The sequence below is a fragment of the Lissotriton helveticus genome, chromosome 9 (assembly GCF_964261635.1).
Source record: "Lissotriton helveticus chromosome 9, aLisHel1.1, whole genome shotgun sequence".
Lineage (NCBI taxonomy): Eukaryota > Metazoa > Chordata > Amphibia > Caudata > Salamandridae > Lissotriton > Lissotriton helveticus.
Window position 1 is genome coordinate 480,393,166 of NC_136070.1, and position 17,853 is coordinate 480,411,018.

At 45.8% G+C, this 17,853-nt stretch overlaps 1 protein-coding gene across 3 annotated transcripts in view; it reads right to left on the minus strand.

Annotated features, from left to right (window-relative positions):
* ZBTB1 (zinc finger and BTB domain containing 1) overlaps window positions 1–10,649 on the minus strand; it is a 71,577-nt gene extending 60,928 nt beyond the window's left edge. Inside the window, exon 1 of one of the 3 annotated variants that reach the window (XM_078660307.1) lies at window positions 10,326–10,649. The gene's annotated coding sequence lies outside the window, so the exon portion shown is untranslated. The remainder of the gene's footprint in view (window positions 1–10,325) is intronic. The other 2 variants (XM_078660309.1, XM_078660308.1) reach the window with 2 other exon arrangements.
* Window positions 10,650–17,853: the final 7,204 nt, after the last annotated feature.

Genomic DNA, 17,853 nt, shown 5'->3' on the forward strand with positions numbered 1-17,853 from the left:
AGAATAGACAAGCTTACAAGTAGAGTTGGTGGCCCCTGGATCTGACTGGATGCGCACTGGCGCAGCCTGGTTTGTCTTTAGGGTACCCGCTGCACTTGTCCGTACCTGACGACAGACTTATGTATGGCAGGAGCTCTGGCTGACTCCGCCCACTAACCCTCCCATTAACCAATAGGATTAGCTCTAAAGGCGTTCTGGGGAAGCTCAAACGCGAATACAGGTAAGATTTAAAAGGACTTTTTTTTTTTTAAATGAGGCAAATTTAAAGCAGTTTTGTGCAAAAAAGGCAAATCGCCATACTATTTTAAAAACAAAATGCTGTGGCCTTTTATTGGCCACGCATTCGTGCTGATGCCAAACTTGTTTGGCAGGGGCTCTGACTGACTGCGCACATTAATCACCGCCCCACCATCAATAGAATGAACTGTATGCACATTCTGGGAAAGCTCAAACACGAATAAAGGAAAGATTTAAAATAACATTGTTTAAGAAGCATACTAATTCCTAAGATCACCTCTGGATCGCCCAACGACCCAGCACCCCCTCAGACCCTTATCAAGGTCTTGGACGTGATTCGTCCGGTCATCTTAGATGTCCTCAATACATCCATCACCTCGAAATCTGTCCCACCTCCATGGAAGTGTGCAATGGTGAAGGCCTTGCTGAAAAAGCCTACCCTGGATCAGAGTAATTTGGCCAACTATCGTCCCATCTCCTTGCTTCCGTGGCTGTGCAAACTGCTTGAGAGGCACGTTAATAACATCTTAACGGACTATTTGGAATCCAACAGTCTGTTGCGTGCCTCCCAGACAGGATTTCGTCCTCAGCACGGTACCGAAACCGCCCTCCTAGCGGTAACGGAAGAAGCAAGAGCTGTGTTGGACCGGGGAGGAAAAGTCGCCATCATTTTATTGGACCTCAGCGCCGCGTTCGACACGGTTCACCATGCCACGCTATTACAACGACTGGCGTGCTTGGGCGTGTCGGGCGCGGCCCTGGAATGGCTGACATCCTTCCTGGACGAACGATTCTTTCAGGTCTTTGAGGGGGAGGTGGCTTCTCCCAAACACCCACTTAGGTGCGGGGTCCCCCAGGGCTCCTCCCTAAGCCCTACCCTTTTTAATGCCTACATGGAACCCCTAGACAGGATAGTCCATCCCTTTGGTGTGCGTATTGTCACCTACGCGGACGATACCCAACTGGTGGTCTCTCTAGACCAGTCTGAGGGATCGTCCAACACCCTAGGCCCCTGTCTAGAGGCTGTTGCCAGGTGGATGCAATCTTCCTATTTGAAGCTCAACGGGGAGAAGACTGACATCATCCTATTGGGCAACCCGCCCCCGTCTGCCCTTGCATCCATCCGGCCACCATGTTTGGGCTTGCCTCCTGTCCCCAAGTCCCAGATAAAGAGCCTTCGGATCTGGCTCGACAAAGCACTCGATTTCTCGGTCCAAGCTACCAAAACCGCCGCCACTTGCTTCGGGCTAATGAGGATGCTCCGCAAGGTGCTTCCTCTGCTCCCATTCCAGGCGAGGAGGGTCATGGTCCAGGCCTTGATTCTCTCCCGCCTGGATTATGGGAACGCTCTTTATATGGGAGCCCCGGCCTCCGTTATACAGAAGCTTCAAGTTACACAAATAGCGCTGCCCGCCTACTCTACAACTTGCCCCGGAGGCAGTCAGCGAAGAAGGCCCTAAAGGAACTCCACTGGCTCCCAATGGCGTCAAGAGTGCAATTCAAGGCCATGTGCATCCTGCACAAGTGCTTTCATCGAGCAGGCCCCGCAATCCTTCATTCCATAGTCACGCCCTATGTTCCATCTCGCCCCCTTCGCTCCGGTACCCTCCAGTTGGCAACCTCCATCAAAGTCAACAGAGCCCGCTGGGGTGGCTGCTCTTTCTCCCATTCTGCGGCCAGACTTTGGAATTCCCTCCCTCTCCCTATCCGAGGAAATAGCAATCATATGTCCTTTAGGAAAGCGTTAAAAACACACTTGTTTGCCAAAACCTGCTGAACTACCCTGAGCTCCCGTTAAGCAATCAGTCACAAGCGCTGCGAGGCCTCCGGGTAGCTACGCGCTATACAAGTGCAATTTTTCATTTCATTTCATTTCATTTCATACACATTTAACGCAGTTTTGTGCAAAACAGGCAAATTCACATACAATTTTAAAAACAAAACGCAGTGGCCTCTTACTGACCACGCCGACGCCAAACTCACGTCTGGCAGGACCTCTGACTGACTCAGTCCACAAAATCCCCCCCCAACCAATAGGATTAGCTTTAGGAGCGTTCTGGGGAAGCTCAACAAACACGAAAACAGGTAGGATTTAAAAGAAACCTTTTTAAGAAGCAGGCAAGTTTAAGTAGTTTTGTGCAGTTTTTCTGTTAGATTGAAATATGTATCCTTTATGTGTTCATGTACTTTGTAGTTTTATTACTATTGAAGTTTCACTGGCTACTTTGACTCAGTAAAGAAAGAGAAGCATAATTCTTGCACCTGTATCCTTTACAGAATTGAAAATTCTTGATACGAATGCTACAAAATGTTTAACTATATATGCTCCTGTTGGAGGCATCCATCTATATAATTTAATACCATTAATCCCTCTCCTAAACAAGCAGAATGCCTGCTTGTTCTTCCCAAGTACACTCTGTTACAATGGGGATGAGGATAAACCAAATACTACGGGTGGTTGAGCGTGGGTGAAAAAGGAAAATAATCTTGCACTAATTGGGAAATTTGCAAGACTCATCATGTGTGGAGTTGGAAGACTCAAAACACGGTCACGTTTTCAAGCGTTACAGTATGGCAGGGAATGACAGAAACCCATCACTGTCCTGTTTTCACAGAAGTTCTACATGTGAGGTTGAAAGGCACTGTTCACGGTCCCATCTGAAAGAAAATACAATGTTTGCTGGTTGATATACCTTTTGGCAAGATATCCGCATGCTGTTGCATTGTTATTGGTTTACTTACATCTCGGGCACTCTCAACATGAAGTGCTGGCCTAGCCAACTGGTGATAGTGTGAAACCAAGGTGCATTTGCAATATAGTTATTTCATGTTGGTTGAGAAAATGGAGTATGTAGTACAGTGTACCACTTTAGTCTGTGTAATTGCAGTCTATCTGTGCTGAATGTGCTTTTTCAGTGTTGCTTTGGCACTGTATACATGTGTTTCAATGTAGCCGTAGCTTAGATGTTAGCATCTGTTTAGACATATTGTAAGTTCTGTGGGAGGTAAAGTGTACTTATGTTGATTATTCACTTTATGTGGTCCATTCCTCTTTTCTTCTTTGAATGGTGGAAGGTGTGTGATGTTCTGCTTGATAGACTATGTGCAACATCATAGATGTAGGGGTTCCTTCTTAGGAGGCGTTTAGCCAGTCTGATGAGGTCTCAGCCTGGTGTTACACACGCTGCTGGTGAGGTCCTTACTTTATTTACTTGATTGTTCAGCTTTCTGAATGATGCTGGAGAACAATCAAGCCTCACATATTGTACAGGAGACAACAAGATCTGTAGGATTTAGTAGTCACTTTTTTTTTTACAGCAAATGGTCAAATGCACTATATTGGAAACACTCCTTTGTGCTGTTTGACTGAAATCAGTGCTTTAAATGGGCCGGTACTCACCGGTACTGAATACCGGTACTTCTCAGTTTTCCCCCCTGAGTACCGGAACTTATTTTCAGGCAAGGAGAGTACCGGTACTCCCAGAAGCAGCAGGGCTCAGGCCCTGAAGTATGGGTACGTGCAACGCAAAAACTGAAAATTACCCTTTCAAATGGTGCGTGTTTATGTGCTGATCTGACTGGCAACAGCCTCTGTATTTCTGCGCTGGGGTGCTCCTGCAGTGTTAGGCTCTCATCAGGCACGCAAGGCCATTGGGATCAAAGAGGCTTCAGACACCCCCTCCCCCATCGTGTGTCAACCTGGCCGAGACAGCTTCCACGGAGCAATCACAGCCGCACCCAAGCACTTCACAGGTCTCTAAAAGACCAATTGCTTTTTAACGAGGCTTTGTTTCTCATCCCTTCTTAGATCCGCTGCAGCTCCACTCTGCATACTGCTGGAAGAATCAGCCCCAGTACACGATCGCATTCTAGACAGAAGGCATTGTCGATACACTTAGGCGGGCCACATGTTGGGATATTTAGGTACCGCCTAAGGGGCTGTTCTTTTTGTTATTTTTCTGGTTTAAAGAGCAATGACGACTACTGATGTGGGATCCTGGAGGTGGTGGGGGGGGAGGGGATCGAAGAGGTGAGGGAATTGGGCAGGCCCCAAACCTGATGGACACCTCACATGGGCCATTTCCATAACTATGGTTAATGTGCTAACATCCTGGAATGTATGTGGTCTCAAGGGATACCCAAAAAGATACAGTGTTATCCTATCTTAAACGGTATCAGGTCTGCATAGTTATGTTGCCGGAAACGCACCTTTTGCAGAACGAGGTAGAAAGGCTAGGTCATTTGTACGGTGCTACCTACTCTAACCATTGGAGAGGGGGTTCGCGCCAGGTGTCCTCCTTGATGGGTGAACGGTACATGCAGACCCCATAGGCAGCAACTATTAGATGTTTGGAGACAGGAGACAATCACCAGAGAGACAAGGTGTTCTCATACTATCCTCCTGTACACAGGGGATATAATCGTATAGACTATGAGTTGGGGACGACAAAAGATTTGGACTTGTATGCTTCCTCAGCCAACCTAAATAGATATTTGTCAGACCACTCACCTCTAATCCTGACTCTCTACGCTGGGTGGATTAGATTGAAAATCCTGTTGTGGAAATTGTGAATGAATGTGCTGACGGGTGGCGCTTTTCGCCCATACATTAAGGGGTACACTCTGCATTTTTTCTGTGCAAACGGGTATACCACAATGAGTAGAGCAGTGGAATATGAGGCTTATAAGGTTGCGCTGCAAAGGGAGGGCATGGCTTGAGTGACTGGAGTACGAAGGCAACTAGAACGAGAATTAACGGACCTCGAGAAGGAACAAATGAGTCTGGGGAATCGCCCTACGGCGAGCCGGTCGGGCCTAGGCAATTATTGGACACCGCCAGGCGGGTGGAGGATGTAAAGGCAAGGCTGGACAAATACACATGCACACACACAGTATCAACAGAGGATGCTCAGAGGGTGACAGATCTGGATAACTGCTGGCATGGCTGGTAAAAAGGGAGAAGTCCCATATGTGTAAACTATCCCTACAGGCATGGCTTTAAGTCTGAGCACCGGCAGTTTTTAGGAATGGAAAGTTTGAGACCACTATCCAGGACAATGCAAGGAAAACATGAATACTCAATAGAAGTGCTTCTGCATCATCATGTCTCACTCCGCCTCTAACCCCGCCCACTAGCCACGGCCCTAGCTCAAATTGATGAGTACCTGCACTTATTTTCCCCATTTAAAGCACTAACTGAAATACATACAGTAAACACAAAAGGTGATGGGAGGAACGCTGGCAATAAGTCTAATCACTAGCAATCACTGTGGCAGCATTACAACCCAACAAATGTTTGCCCACCGTGCCACATCAGTTTGTACCCAGGCATATTTTCTCCCCTTTTGTGTGTTTGATGAAATGTCCTAAATGGAAGGATATGCCAAGACATGTGTATCGTGCTCATTGTACCACTGGAACTAAGCTACACCCAACTAAAGAGCCCCAATCAGGACGAAACCAGTCTTAAGTTGCTCGTGTTCAGCCTGGCAGTTCAGGCTGGACTATTCTTGTTAGAGCAGGTCAAGGCTGATTTGCACATGGCTGGGTTCAAACTGAGGTCGCAGTGAGAACCAGAACGGTGCATTGGAAAGCTACCCCGAACAATTAACAGTGGTTAGACTTACTGCAAGCATTCCTTCCATAACCTTTTGTGTGTTAGATTGAAATAAAGCCCAGAATGTACGTGCTGCTTGTAATAAGAATTATGTGGTCTTAAAACTCTTTACTCAAATAAATCAAGACGCAACAGACTTTCACGTTGCAGAATCTTGGCATACATTGTGCCATGAGAACACCAAATGGTTTTGTTGAGGCGGGAAGCAAAGTTACTACTTTAACTCCAAAATAGTCTGGGTGCTCATTTACTATTCTAAATCCAGTTCTAGATTATTTAGGGCAATGATAAAACTCCCAAATTATTTTTATAAAAAGGGTTGAAAAGTTGTAATTCTGTATTGTGTGGAAGTGTTGTGGTCTTGTCTCGTTGTGTGTGCCTCCAGTGCATATGATGGGATGTACAACAAGCATTGGAAATGCAATAGGTCTCGCAGCATTAGAGTTAGTGCATTTAGAATTGTTTATGGGTTTTTTGTTGTAAATCTTTTGCATTTTTATTTTTTGTAGCCAATGCTAAAGAATTACAAATCAAAAAAGCAATAAACATTTGTAAAAGCTTTAACTAAAAATCCTGTGAGACCTATTGCACTGTGTGAGGGTGAGGTGTTGAGGGTGAGTGAGGGTGGGGGTGAGTGAGGAGTTGAGTGTGAGTGAGGTGTTGAGGGTGAGTGAGGTGTTGAGGGTGAGTGAGAGTGAGTGAGGGTGAGGGTGAGGGAGGGTTATTGTGAGTTAGGGTGAGGGGTTGAGGGTGGGTGAGGGTGAGGTGTTGAGGGTGAGTGAGGATGAGTGAGGGTGAGTGAGGGGTTGAGGGTGAGTGAGGGTGAGTGAGGGTGAGTGAGGGTGAGTGAGGGTGAGTGAGAGTGACTGAGTGTGAGTGAGTGTGAGTGAGGGTGAGTGAGGGTGAGTGAGGGTGTGTGAGGGTGAGGGGGTGTGAGGGTGAGGGGGTGTGAGGGTGTGTGAGGGTGAGGGGGTGTGAGGGTGTGTGAGGGTGTGAGGGTGAGGGGGTGTGAGGGTGAGGGTGTGTGAGGGTGAGGGGGTGTGAGGTTGTGTGAGGGTGAGAGGGTGGGGTGAGGAGGTGTGTGAGGGTGAGGGTGTGTGTGAGGGTGAGGGGGTGTGAGGGTCAGGGGGGGTGAGGGGGTGTGAGGGTTAGGGTGTGAGGCTGAGGGTGTGAAGGTGGGTGAGGGTGAGGGGGTGTGAGCACCTGCTATCATCTCGTATTAAAATTGCATGCTAGAGCATAGTGCACATTCAAAAATCACACAAGCTACTGAAAATACCTCGACAAAATACCGATCAGAGAAAAAAACATCTCAGTGTAAAGGTTGAGGGTGTTTTCTATGCGGATAATGGTAACTCACAAAGTAAAGTTCCACTATGGACCTGACAAAGTGGCTGTCACCCTTCCAACACTTAGAATGGAAAATGTTCACCCAACTTAATTCGCCCCCTCCAACGCTAATAAGCCGCGCAACTTATCAGATGTTATTTGGCAAGTAAGAATTCATCCCAATTCATATGTTGCCCTTCAAAATTATTACCAGTGACTTACCAGTTAGTTAAACGTCGCAAATCAAAGGGGAGCTGCAATATTTACTGAATGGTTGAGCAGCAGAAGACTGTCAAAATCTTGGCACAGTTCTACTACAACCCCTCTATAAAGATGCAAATAAGTCAGCGCCTACGTTTTACCACCTTTTTTCCCGCTGAAACACAATAGGTAAACTTTGCTCGCGGCTTTGCTAGGTAGATTGCAAACAGAGATAGAGCATCGGAATGCGGCGCTCCATTTTAGGCAGGTTTTTACACAACACTTACCCGGTGCAAGAGCAAATGTTTATTTTGCCTCATTTATCTAATAAACATAGAAAGAGATGAAAGGGCCTTTTACATACTTGTTATAAACACCTACATTAAACAAGCTTGAGTGCGGCAACTTCTTTTTGAAATTCCTCCACCAAAGTCCCGTGGTTAATTAAACCTGTTATTTTGAAGTTTAGTTGGGGGTTCAGTGAGCCTGCAGTGTGCTCTGGCCTGACTCATGGCACATACCTCCATCGCTAACCGCAGGGACACTGCTTCAGAGCCAGGTTGGGGAACAAGCCAAGTTAAGGCCGCCCCAAGCTCCAGCTCTAATAGTGACACAGGAAATCATAAATGCAGAGGATGACTACAGCAGGCCCTCTGCTCGCTGGCAGCAACATTTAAACTGTGCACCGTACCAAAGGTTACAACTCTTATCACAGCAGTACGGCAATGCTCACTAGTAAGTGCGTGATGCAAGCCCCCACCACAGCGATGCCAGACTCCTGCTGGCGCAGCTGCTGCGCACCGAGTTCAAAGCTATCATACATAACAGATTCTATTTATGAAAAATAAGTTAGCATGCATACTGATGATCTCCTGACAAATGTCATTCTGAGCCAGGAGTCGCAAACACATCGCCTGACATCGCAGCAGTTTGCTCCGCCCGCTGGCAGCCCCTAATGGATGTAGATGACTTTACATATATTTTTCAAGAGATTTAGAGTTAGATCAATCACGCTGCAGTGAAAGTTTTTGTTTGGCGTGGATCTTCAGCTTATGGGTTGTGTACTGAAATTGATGGTGCTCGAGAATGTTAACGAGGCTCCTCGTGCACCGACTTGCACTCTGCACTAAAGGTCCCCACTGAATGAACTATGCACACTCCAGGTGCAATGGGAAATTTATAATGTGACATTCAAAGAAGGCTTAGTGTGAAACATCAACCAGTGGCCCGCAAACAATCACCTGCCCAAAAGAATAACTGGTCGCTTTCAACAAGTAAAAAAAAATCAACAACGACGACAACGACGACCTAAAAAGCATCGTCCGAAAGGAAAGCGGCTGGCAAAAACAAGCTCTTGGCATTGCTGTGGGGAGGCCGTGGGCAGCAACAGCAGGGGTAGATAATTAGGGCGGGGATGAGAAATGCGAGACAGGGCCTGGCGGCCGTGAAAAGTGTGAAGCAGGGGGCGGGGGACTGGATGCCTTTCAAGTGAAGCTCTCGGAGGCGGGCGGGAGCAAATGGCAAGCGAGTGCTAGTGTTCACGTGAACTGTTTTGTAAGTTAAAAAGATTTATGCTTTTAACTCGAAAACTGAGAGAACCAGAACTCTGAAAATTTGACAGTAAAATCAAAAGCAGTGGAACACAGATCCTGTTAATCCCTGCTCACTTCAACTTCTGATAAATGCCCACTGAAAACTTCTTGTGCGCACGTATTACTAACAGGCTGCCTCACCCACAGCATTCACAACATCAGCTTGAGCCTTATGGTGGTGAAAGTCTCCCTGATAATAATGCAAGCTGTGACCCATAAGCCTCACACAGATCTCTGCAGGCGGCCTTAAACCAGCCGAGCTGCCTTGCAAATGAAGAGACCAGAAATCACACCAAAAACGTTGGCTCCCTCCCATCTTCAGCCTTCCGAGGACGTGACGGAAATAAGACGTGACATAAGCAAATTCAATTACAGTAACACTTATATTTGTAACAGATAAGGGAATGCTAACGATTTGCATGGCTGAAAAAAAAAATGTCAAATAGGAAATACAAAACAATGGCTATCGAACAGACGGCGAGCGGGAGAGTAGGCAAGGCAGGCGGCTGGGGGGAGGGGGGAGGAGAAATGCGACGCGACATGGCAGGCAGGGGAGGGGGCGGAGCGGGGGTGTGGGAGGAGTGCGGGAACAGACAGAGTAGGAGGAGGAGAGTAGGGGAGGCACGGCCTAGTGGCCGTGCAATCAAGAAGTGAGGGGGCGGGAGAGTAGGCAAGGCAGGCGGCTGGGGGCATGTGCACGCGCTTTTAAGCTCAATGCGCATGCGCATTGAGCTTAAAAGTCACGGGCACTGCAAGGAATCGCCACGATTCCTTGCAAGTTGGATAAAGAGTGGATGAGCCCCTATAGTCTCGCTTGCTCGATGCGCATGCGCATCGACAGGCGAGACCTAAAAATGAAAGTTTCTTCAGGCAGTCCTAATGGAGTTTGGAATGTTAGACAGATCGTTGGGTGGCGGTGGATGAGGTGAGCTGTGTTGGTTGAAGTACAGGTCTCGGATTGGGCTGTTTAGTATTAAAGAGCAGTGGCACAGTTCATGAGGTGTCCTAGACTTACTTACATATTGCCATGACTGCAAACAACAACTATACATACCGCTGGAAGAGCTAGGGAAATGATTGATATGTCACATTCAAACAGCTGTCGTGTGACAGAGACCCCCAAGAGATACAGGCGTAGTCGCCTGCTGTGCATGCACTGCATAACACAGACATTGCTGCTCAGCCCACACGTTGCGGTGCAGAGCGCTCCCTCACATGAGTGCAGCCGCTGTTAAGATCTGGCCTGTTGCAGTGTTGTGTGGGAGAGCTAAACTGCGGTTTCTTTTCTGGCGCGTGACTTCCCCGGGTTCCTCCCTTCTTGACAGGGGTACCAATGACATAAAATGTACCTGGTTTGCATCCAATATTCTGTCCGTTTCTGTCAGCAAGGAGCCCCTTTGACTCGCGCATGAAAACGAGACCGGTGTTAAAAGACTTCCGCCAACGAGTGCCACCCGGTCTCAATCGTGCGTGTCTTCCAGTATACCCCGCCAGCACTTCAACCCCCTGCACCGCAACTCTGGTGAGCAGACTTCCGCCTGGCCTTCGTCAGAAGAGTGTCGCTTCCTGTAGCCCCTTCCAGCACTCACGCATCCAGCGCAGCGCTGGAGAGTAAAACTTCCGCCGACGACAGCCATCCGGACTGTACTCAGCGCCGCTGCTATAGAAAGTACACTTCCGCCGCCGAACACCACCCGACCTGTGCTGCGTAACCTGCGCGTCCCTTTGAAGTTGGGTAGCCAGGTTCAAGTCTGGCGGGTGGCTCACACAGCTGGGCAAATCATTTAATCTCCCTCTGCTTAGAAATTAACGTGTCCGTCTGTAATGCAAGTGGTGCTCACGTAAAGCACTCTGATACCTTCGAGTCGTGTTCGCGCTATATAAACCTGCAAAAAAGGCTAGCGGCTCTGCCGTGTGTCTAAAATGCTCGACATGACTCCGTCACTCACTGCTTTTCAAAAGCTGTTTTTGCGTCTCGTTCCTACGCGCTGCTGTGCAGGTGTGGGCCGCCACGTAACAGCAGATGATCCTGTGTTATAGACTGGGCTCAGGCAGGTGGCAACCCTAATGTTGACAGTGGGGTGACCCGCGGCATCATAACTGCTCCCTTAGATGTGGGTTGGAACTTTGCTCCTAACTCAAGGATGAGGTTAGGACACAAGTCGCATACGCAGTGGTAGGTTATAGTTGTCTCACTATTTTCACAGGGTGGATGTCGTCCACCCTGCAAAGAAATGGAGGCCCCACCAAAATATGCAGAATTCTTCGGTGTAGGTTTCAGACACCAGGACACATTCAGCAGCGCCTGCTGTTTTCATTCCAAGCAGCAAGGAGCAGACAGGGAGGGGCATTTCTTATTTTAAATTCCTGCTGGTCCAAGACAATGGCCGAAGTTAAGGGGCCATCAGGCCTCCATTTGTTCCAGTATCCTGACTGGGAGCTTTCTGGAACCTCACGCCTAAATGTAATGGAGGTAAATAAAGGCCACTTTACAGGGACTCAAGAGAGGCTTGCTTTTTACTTTGGTCCCACATAAGAAATATGCATTCACTGTAAGATTGTCAAGTATGGTGGTCTGTCGAGGTATTTACTCAAATACAATTTAAATACCACGATTTTGTTTTATTTCTCTTATTTCACTACTAATCCCAATGCAGAGTGTCAGAGCACTTTACATCATACTTATACACTGACAATAAAGCGTATGTGTGTACATTAATGTACAGGATCTGTTATATGAGAAGGTGAGGGTTAGAAAATGTAGGAGTCATTCCCTTCATAGCTCACTGCTATATTAGAAGGATTGGAATTTATGAACTACAAGTAACAAAAGGATCTTTGTGTTAAAAGCAGCAACCCACTTACCTAGTTACATAAAAATCTGTATGATGTGATTGCAGGCGACACATTAACCCTCTATGCAACTTTGATTTGAAACTGAGGCTAGACAAACAACAGATCTCTCCAGCAAATGCGTTAACTTTCAGAGTTATCTCACCATTATTACTATACCCTGAGATTTACTGAGCACACAGAGATATATGTAGCAGGTGCCTTTAACCCCCTAAGATATTGAGGCTCAGATTTTGTGTTGGGGTTGCCTCACTTTTTTGACACAACCCCAACGCAAAATCTCACTTGTTAAATCTTGTAATGCACTCAGATGTAACCATGATAAAACTGCTAAACTTATGCTTGGGGTGTTAAGATCTAATGTTGCTTCCTGTGAGGCATGAGTTATTACTTTCTGTGATGCCACGTACATTGTCACCTGCTGTGATTTCATATGCCATGATGTCACTTGCATACTGGCTATCTTGGTTAGTACCCCCACTTCTTTTATTGGGACTTGTGCCCTGGGTGAGGCACTGTTCTTAAGGGGATGGGGATGTTTTGCTTCCTAAGCCCATACATTTCCTCCTTGGCGGCCTCTTCCGCTCCTGTTTTCCAGCTAGGCTTTCCTTCGTTGCAGTGTTATCTCAGGGTTCCATATTCACCGCTTATGAAGCCCTCGCAGAGATCAGCAACTGCTGATGCACTGTCGGAGTCATGAATCCACTAACATCATCATCATCAAAGCTTTATTTCGATATACAAGATATCATAAAAGCACATACAAAATTTAAAAGAAAAACCACAATTCATAAATCTTACATTTTGCAAAGTTGGTTACAGTAAAAACATTCATATTACAATAAATAATTTAAGAGGCATATTAAACGTTAGCAGCTTTGTGGATGTTAAAAATGAACTAAAACTGAGTCCTCTCATAGCCTTTGCTCTAATTATCCAAACCCAGCTCAGAAATTTGGCAACCCCACACACTAAGCTTGTACTAGTGTCAGCCTTGAGTATTTTAAGTGCTGCGGAATGATTCCTGGTTCTGAGCAATAAACACGGGTTTTAGCCATTTCTGTCTCGGTTTTACATAGGCTGGGCATGCACAAAAGACGCGAGCGATACTTTCAGTGACACCTTCACAAATTGGGCAGTCAGGTGGGGTTTGGTACGGGGGCCTCCACTTACAGGTATAATCGTGTAAGGGTAGGTTTCCCAGCCTGAACTAAATGAATAGGGATCTATCCCTTGGTTTTTTGATAAAATCCAAGTAAGGCTCCAAACGAGGCTTGGGTTTGTGCTGTTTAAACTCTTCGGTCAGCCTTCCTTCCACTAACATTAACTGCGAATGAGACAAAATTGTCCCCTTTTTGGAAGACTGCTTTTCACTTAGTAGAAGGCCGTTCATTGATCTTTGTTTTGTACCATCTACAAATTTGGTTTTCTTTAGATCTAGGTCCTTTGGTTATTACTAAAGTGCAATATGAAAAGATTTCTCAGTTTGGCAGTAATTTTTCCTGTACAAGTTGCATCTACTTGATCATAGCATAACACACTGTAAGTTGTGTTAGGTATTTTAACTCACTTTTAATAAATTTTTGTTAATGCAGCTGAAATGGATTACCAATTGAATAATCTGCTGTGTGTTATACTATTGTACCGGTGCACAGCATCAAGAACCACCTTTATTCCTTGTATGACCAGTTTGATAGAGGGGGGAATTTTGTCTTCATGGGGACATTGAAGACTGACCACAGGCAGCCATTTGTAATCTATCTCATAAACTTAAATTTGACCCCCTACTTTCGCTCAAGCAAAGAAGACGGAGGCATGACACAGAAAGAAGCTAAGGTAACTTTACTCATACAGATGCACCATTATCATAGAATGTTCTATAATCACCAAATTCATGTACTCCCTTCGCCCAGCAGTCAACGATCTAAAAAAGTAACATGCACTAGACACAGTGAAAGGGTCGGGGAATTAGCTAGGGATTACAGAGACTAAAACCCGAAGCATAGCAGCCCAAAAATGGTATATCGTTTCTGTTTTTTCAAGAAAAAATATTTAACGCAGACTTTGACATTTGAAGGAAAAGTGGTGCTACCAGAACTGTATTGTGTCTGTCCTAATCCAACCCCACTCTCCTAAATAGGGTCCCAGGAGTTAGAACATCAGTGTTGACTACTCTTGTGAATAACCAATCCACAATATGTAATATGAACACTTAAATTTATTTCAAGGAAGCAGCTGAACGCAGTACTCCCCCACCAGTCAGTTAACCAACTGACTCGTGTGGAACTCCATTGCAAGGCATAATCCAACACCCTTCCAAATGGCATCAACAACATTATTGAGCTGGATTTAACCTACTCCAGCTCAGGATATAACGTTTTCCCAACAAGAAGACATAAAACAAAAATACAGTAATAAAGAAGTAATAATACAAAATTAAATAGAAAACCATTACGTGTCCTTCATTGTTCCTGTGTTTCTTTTACAGGCACCACTCCAACTGTTCCTCACGGCTTTCACCTCTTCCATTTTCTTCTCTACCCACATTATTCCCAAACCCAGTCACCCTGGGGGCCTCTCTACTACACTTACCATATACCGCATCATACTACATTAAAACGAAGCAAATACAACCATCCGCCTCTCCACCTTCACATGACATGCCACACCATACTGTGCCACTTTTCTCAAATTCCACTGTTTATCATTCTCCAACACTGCAAAATGTTGATGCATCTCTTTGATCTTGAAAGGCCCACAAAACATTTTCAACCACTTTCCACCCAGTCCGACTTTACTTTCACATAATCTCCCACACAAATGTTCTCTAACCTGCCCCCTCTGGGAGACCGATATTCATCCTCATTGCTCAATAAAGATTTTATCCATGCTGGTAAAATCTTTGTGCCAGGTTTTCTTCCCTGCATCAAATCAAAGGGGACCTCTCCAGATATCCATTCTTAGTTGTACGCTAGGCCCATACCAAATCCATGACTGCTGATCTGATATCTTTCCTATTGGCCACTGCCATTTGAATTGCCCCTTTCACCATGCAATTAGCTCTCTCCAAAATGCCATTGGCTTGTGGGTTAAACAAACTAGTGTGTGAATGTTTGATATCACACATTTCCAGAAAATTTCTAATCTGATGAAACCATCAACTTACAGGGATATCACTCTTCCCTGAAAATCTCCAAAGTCTGTATAGTTGCTTTTGTGGTCATTTTTCTAAGAGACTTCACCACCAGCCACTTTAAATGGACATCAACCACCACCAAGGCAAACTTAAGCTCCCCCCCCCCGGTGTTCAAACAGTCTTTTAAAATCCATGCACATGCTGTGCCACCCTATCTCAAAATCAGTTATCAATCCTCCACATGCTTGTCTACCAACCCTTTACCTTTTATCACCTTCTTTGCAATCACCACAATGCTCAACTGATACTTCAACATCACCATCCAACCCAGGCCCGACATTTATTTTGCAACTTTTTTTTAGTTAAAGTCTGTCCCAGATCACCCTCATGGGCCTGATTAAACAATTTCATCCGAACAGTCACTGTGGAAACAAAGTTCGCACCCATACGAGTCGGCACCTGGGCACCTAGACTGTCACTTGCCTGTGGTCTCCAGTTCATGCTTGTTCCAGCCTGATCCGGTTGCCGCCGTTTGACCAAGTGACACAGCTGCTGCCGGATATTTCCACTCACCGTTGGGGGTTTGCTTTTCTACCCAACCAAATAGGAGGAGAACACATGCAACTGCAATGAAAATGTCTTACATGTCATAGTGATACAATGGTTACCTTGTTTACTTAGTTATACAAAATGGCAATAAAATTGGTTAGAAAAAAAATAAAGCTGCGCTTGTAGCCCGGTTAACCTCAGAATTGAGTGACCTAGTTCCAGTGAATCAAAGAACACTACACCATCTATACCTAGCCTTTGCTGCCACTTTTCACAGTGTTTCTTTAGATCATCAGACAGCAAACTTCTCAGCCCTCCATATATCTTAGTAATGGTACAACCCTCTGGATCCCTTATCGCCTCCATTATGGGGGCTCCAGAAAAGCCTCTTCCTCTCTTTCTTTTTAACAATATAGCTTCTGACCTGTAGATATTTGAAAAATTCTTTCAGGTCAAGTGAACCATCTCTAACGGTACTATTCTACATGAATCCACCAGATCCCCAATCTTCCCTATTCCTTATGCTTTCCAAAGCAACATAACTTCATCATGAAATATTTCAGGAAATGACGGATTTCCAAAAAGCAGTGTATAAAAACTCACCCTACCTAGCCCTAGTTTTTTCCTAATGATAGTCCATACAGAAGATGCCGCCCCTAGGGTCTTGAATGTAACTTTTTTATAGTTGTATTTCAAAAGCCACTTAAAGGCCTCTTTCCCTAATAACAAATTGTATATATCTGGGTGCGGGGGCTCGCTTCTCCACCGATCCACAACTTTACCATCAAGCAATCCCCGGATATACTGAGTTACTGCAGCCAAATAATACATTTTTAAATCTGGGACTGCCCACTGCCCCATCCCTGGGTAGGGATATGAATCTGAGCGCCCTTCTGGTCTTTCCATGTGCCCATATAAACATATTAACCATCTTTTCCATCCCCCGAGTGATATGAATTGGATCCGTTGGACCTCCCATTAATCGGATCGTCAGGGGTTTCTATAGAGTGCCTGAATGGCCTCGATAAACCCCTTTCCAATCCCCACCCGCTCGAGAGAGGCCCATAGATACCCCCAGGAGACCCTAACAAACCCCTTCTTGGCGTCAAGTAGAATAAGCGCCATAGGGTGTCCGGTAACAGATGTTCCATCAACGAGAGTAATCACTCTGCAAACATGGTCGGCCGTTCCGCTGCCTGGAATAAACCTGTGTTGCCTGGGGGATATCAGCTTCTCTATAATGCTACTCAGCTGTTTGGCCAGTATCTTAGAGTAGATCTTTGTACGCGGTTCATAAGGCTTATGGGCCTGTAGGAGCCTGTCTCATTTGCGGGTTTCCCCTTATTAAGAAAAATGATAATATTAGCCCAGGCCCATGAATCGGGGAGCGTACCCTTTCTGCACTTGACAAATTATATGGCTTAAATTGGCCCCCAGAGCAGAGAAAAAAACTTTGTAGAACTCTAGCGGAATTTGATCGGGGCCCACAGCTTTACCAGAGGGGAGTTGTTTTAGCGTGCTTTCTATTTCTTCCCCTGTGAATGGAGCATCAAGGGAATCTGCATCCTCCTGCGAAAATTGCTCAATCTGGAGTGACTCTAGGTGCTCTTTTATTTGCTTCCTGTCTAGGTGTACCTCCTCTCCATAGAGTTTTTCATAATATCTATGAAATTCCTCCCGTATATCCCTGGGTCCAGAGACCAGTTCGCCCTTGTAGTTCTTGATCTGCAAGATCTGCCCCCCATCCGTTTTCTACTTTGTCCGAATGGCTAATAAGTGCCCCACTTGCTCACTATATTCATAGCAGTTTTGCCGCCAGGCCAAGTTTTTCTCTGCAACCCTCGCTGCCGAAATTTCACCGGCGGATGCTTTTGCTAAGGCGAGTTTCTGCAGGATTCTGTCGATGCACGAGCCATTAGCTATAGCCCTGATCAGCTCTTCTAACTCCACCATTAAGCTATAAATACAATTTCAGTGCTGGGTACTTTCTTATTTCGATTCAGAGGAAAGCTCAAAGTCTCATACCACTCCATACCCTGCACTTCCCCTGGTAAACTCTAGAAACTCTCCCACCTATTTAGTCATATGGCTGATTTATTCAGGATCTTGCAGCAGACCCCTGTCAAATTTCCAAGTTTGTTCAGGATTTTTATCCCTTTGCTAGTTACTTCTAAAACCAGAGGGTTGTGGTCTGACATTAACCTAGCAAACTTCTAGATGGTGCATGCCGTAGGCAGTTGCTGTGATACCAAAAAGTAATCTAGGCGCGCTACTGCTCTAAGCAGGGCAGAAAGATACGTACTACCCCTCTCCTGAGGCCTTAGGTATGACCAGACATA